At 41.2% G+C, this 4,536-nt stretch overlaps 1 protein-coding gene and 1 pseudogene across 1 annotated transcript in view; one reads left to right on the top strand and one right to left on the bottom strand.

Annotated features, from left to right (window-relative positions):
* The window catches only part of Znf704 (zinc finger protein 704), a 172,448-nt gene that overhangs the window by 44,761 nt on the left and 123,151 nt on the right, over nucleotides 1-4,536 (top strand). The window lies entirely within an intron of this gene.
* Nucleotides 1,043-4,536, bottom strand: part of LOC105743292 — a 5,710-nt pseudogene continuing 2,216 nt past the window's right edge.

The following is a 4,536-nucleotide window of genomic DNA, read 5'->3' as shown; positions in this document are numbered from 1 at the left end:
ACTTTATTGGTAATTTCTTTTGACAATGGGTGGTGGTTAAGGTATTCGTTTTCTATGTGAGTTAAGTGGCTGGTTCTGGGTACTCAAATAAAGCATTTGTCATATCCTTTATGAGTATCTTCTTTTCCAGACTAAAAATCCCTGTGAACATTTGAAGAAAAGGACAACTAGCATGTGGTAGTGTAGCAGAACATTTTCTTAGTAGGAGTGATAAGTGATAGGTTGGTCGTTAGTAGGAGTGATAGGAACCGTAGCCCTTCAGGGCTGACCGGGTAGCTGAGCTGACTCCTATGAGAAGTGGGTTTGAAGGTAGAGGCCATATTTGTAGCAACATATATACATGTGTTTCCTCACTCCATGAGCTGAGATGCCCTAGAAGGAACACGCGCCATTCTTTAGTAAGAAGACCAGGGGTTGGTAAAATGATTGATGTAGAGACCAAAATTCGTAACATGAGCCTGGAAATTTTTGTTATGGCAGAAAACAAAGTAAGAAAAACTTATAGATGAGACAAGTTAAAGAAGCACAAGTCCCAAAGAATTAGCTCCTTATGAAAATAGGAAAAGTTCTTTAGAAAGAAGTTTAAGGTAGGGCAATTTAAGCAACAGAATAAAGTAGTAGTGAGTTTTGACCAAAACTATGAGTTCATACAGGTAGAAGTAAATGATTTGATAATGAAAAAGGAGAGAAGTAGAAGAATTCCAACCAACCTATCTAAATACTGTCGCCTAAAGAACATACGGCACGGCTCCATACTCCTTCACTATAGATGGGCTTCCAAAGAGTACAGCAAGGAAAAGGGGACAGGAGTAATGTGAGATACATGTCATTATACATGGGTCAAAACCCACAGATGTACAACCCAAAGTGAACCCTAATGTTAACAGCGGACTTTATGTGGTGAAGATGTCTCAGCCTACTTTCAGTGATTGTAACAAATGTACCACCCTGTTTCAGGATGCTGATAGTGGTGGACGTTGTGTGCTTGTGGCGGGGAGGGAGAATGGGAACTCTGTGCTTTCGATGGTGCTCAAAAATGATGCTAGATTTTTTCTAAACTGTCAGTGGAAATACATACGTCCTTACACCTAGAATGCAGAGTGAAAGGAACTTACATTATGCAGAGGTCAGCCGAGCCTCTAAGAGTCGGAAGAGAAGGGGCTTACATTGTAGCATTTCAGTGTTGACATTGTCCAGCCATGCCCTGTCCTTGTCTTTCTCAGACAGGCCTTCCCAGGTGGGCAGGGCAGATGGGGTGAGGCAAGCACTTGCTTCTGTCAGCCTCACATGTGACATACGTATCTCAGTTTAGGTCCCATCCATGTCTCTGTTGAAGCACTCATGTTATTAGAACTAGTTTTAGGTCTGGTCTTGAGGCCCCTGCTATACAGACTTTGTCCAGTCATGACACTGGCCTATTGCATTTTGATTTCTGTAGATTGATTTTCAAAATACATTACTTTTCTTATTTCTAAGTACATCCTAAAAGTACTGTTGACAACTTCAGCTCCTCCAAATATTCCTGAGAAAACCTATTTTTCAGGCTCCTTCTTAGCTTGGTTGTCTTCCTTTGGTTGCGTACCCATTATCAAATGCTGTTTCTACTATTTTACTTTAACCTTTCTTTTAAAACTGAGTGCCCTGACTGCTGACTCTACATATCATCTGATTATTTCAAAGTACAGTGGACTTATACTGATCTGGAAATTGGAATTGCATTAATGCAAACAAAATTGTATTAAATACTTTAGCAGCCCCATCTCAGTAGCTCTTGTTGAGACAATAGTCAAAAACATCCCTGAGGCCTTTATCCTGTGAACTGCTGCATCACATGGCTGCCGGGAAAGCAGCCTCTTCCTCCAACTTGTGCTTTTATAATTGAATCTCTTTAAATGTAAATGCAGACAATTACATTTGTCCTAGTTAAGTTCCACCTTGTTATTTTGAGCCCAAAGTTCTAGCTTGCTGAGATCTTACTAAATCTTGATTCCGTCATGGATTTCTGTTCTGTGCATGTGGTAGTGTGTCCAACCCAGGAGAGAGGCTCTCAAACAAATACATCCTAGCTGTGCTAACTCAAAGCTAGAGACACAGAGAGGAGACACCATGACAGTTTTTGACAGATAGGGATGATGATTGTTCATCTTCAAAAACAGTTCCCTAATAATCTAGGTCATAGACCAAAATTGAGAGACACTGAACATCATTTATTACTGATTATATGTGAGAAACTGAAATTTGTGAAGGACTTATTAGGGTGAATTTGAGACTACTTTTGTCTTTCCTCCTACTCTTTTATGTTCCGCAGATAGTCTTTAGTGGGAATAACCAGGGTGAACTTACACTAATAGTAATTAATAGTAATAAGGTTTTCTTGTCTAGACTGCAGTCTGTAACCGAGTTTGCCATTCAGTACTCTGGCAGGATGGCCCTCAGCTTGTTGTTTAGCCCACAGTATGGTTGGAGGTCTCTATTCCCAAAAGTGACACCTTTCATGTGCAATGGCACAGGAGCTGCTATTGTAGAAGAGACTGCCAGCCTGCTGAGGATGACCCCATGCATCAGCCAGTCCTTTGCTCCTTTCTCTCCTGCTGTCTCATAGCATGTCCCTGGCTTGAAAAATCTCAGCGCTCACATCACTTGGCAAACTGTATCATAGTAAAGTTTGGGTTGGAAAACTATAGCCCACCAGCCAAATCTCGCTTCCCACCTGTTTTGTTGCACATCATTAAGTGGTTGGGATGGGAGAGAATTAAAATCATTTCATAACGTGAAAATTATAGGCTTTTTAATGTATTTGGTACAAGGTCTCACTACACATCTTGGACTCGTAGTGATCCTCCTGTTTTCCGCTTCTCCGGTGCTGGGATTACAGGCATGCGCCACCATGCAGGCAGAGTGGTGCTGGGGATCGAACCCCAGTTCCTGCGCTTGCCTAAGCAGGTACTTAGCCCACTGAGCTTCTTGCCGGCCCTTCTATAACATTTTATTAAAACAGCCATGCTCATTTGCTAACAAACTGCTTTTGTACTATAATAGTAGAGTTGCATATCTGTAAAACTCTGGGCTCCAAAACATTTACTATCTGACTATGCCGGAGAATTCACTGACCCTTACTTTTAAGGGATCACCTGCGTGAGACTCACCTGCACTGTTTTTGAAACTGGAGCCCCAACCCAGACCACATGAGTCAGAATCTCTAGATTTGGGGTCCAGGAATGTTTCTTTTAAGCAGCTTCTTGAGCCTGAAACCTAGACAAATATTGAGACAAGACTATTAATAGTGAGCTGAGTATGGAAAGGGAAAAGATCTTGTTTTGTAATCCTGTATGCTATAATTTGTCCCCAAACTACATGAATGTAGTGTTCAATTCTAAGCACTTTCCTTTGAGGCAGCTGTCTTCCAGACTTTTCTGTTTTGTGGGAAGAAGATTGTAGATTCTTAGGGCTACTGAAATAGATTAGGAGATGCTGGCTGACTTGTCAGAAATGTGTTCTCCCTCATTTCTGAAGTTCAAAAGTAAACCCTCAACACCGTGCTTGCAGGGGGGCACTGAGGAGAAGCAGCCGTTCTTCACCTCTGTTAGCTTACTGGGGCTCTCAGCACTCCTTGACTGAGGACAGCATCCTCTGATTTCTGCAGTGCTGACCACACAGCCATCTTGTCTCTTCCATGTCTTCTGTTTATCTCAAATATCTCTCTGGCTTTCTCTTATGAGGACATTTGTCGTTTGATTGGACATCCACACGGATAATCCAAAGTGATCTCTTCTCATGCATCTGCCAAGACCTCTTTCTCAATTAAGGTCACACCCATAGATATTGGAGTTAGGACATGGGCATACATTTTGGTGACAATGTTTGACTTGGTTCAAATGCCATTATTCTCATCTTGTCCCAATGAGCTGTCAGCTGCCAAGTCTTCACAGCCGTGCCTTCCCTTTTCGAGCCCTGCTTGTACCATTCTGATCTTATGCTGCCATGAGAATCCCTCACTTAGAAATTTCTGATGGACAAAATTCTTAGCAATTAAAAAAAAAAATCACTCTGTCCTCAAACATAGAAAGTAAAAAATATTCCTAAACATGAAAATAAATGAGATCAGAAACCTAGAGTAAACTGAAGAAATAACAAAGAATCAGCTGTTTTAACCATATAAAATTGGGCGGGGGAGATAGCTCAGCATTCTAAGCACTTGCCTGGCAAGCACAAGGACATGGGTTCAATCCCCCGCACTACATACCATGCTGGCCCCCGTGCCAGCCACCAAAACCAGGTATGTTGGTGCATGCCTATAATCCCAGTGCTGGGGAAGTAGAAACAGAAGGATTACTGTGAGTCCAAGCTGGTACAGTCCAACAGGAGGATCACTATGAGTCCAACTTTGGTACAGTGAGACCCTGTGCCAAATAAATATATAAAACACTTTTTAAAAATTTATATAAAATTATAATCTTATTACATTAATAAATATTAAAAGATTGATTTGCAAAATAAATTTCAGGTTTTTTGGTTATAAGGAACACACAAAAAAAT

Source organism: Octodon degus, unplaced genomic scaffold (genome assembly GCF_000260255.1).
Source record: "Octodon degus isolate 3935 unplaced genomic scaffold, OctDeg1.0 scaffold00114, whole genome shotgun sequence".
Lineage (NCBI taxonomy): Eukaryota > Metazoa > Chordata > Mammalia > Rodentia > Octodontidae > Octodon > Octodon degus.
This window is presented reverse-complemented; position numbering and strand designations above follow the sequence as displayed.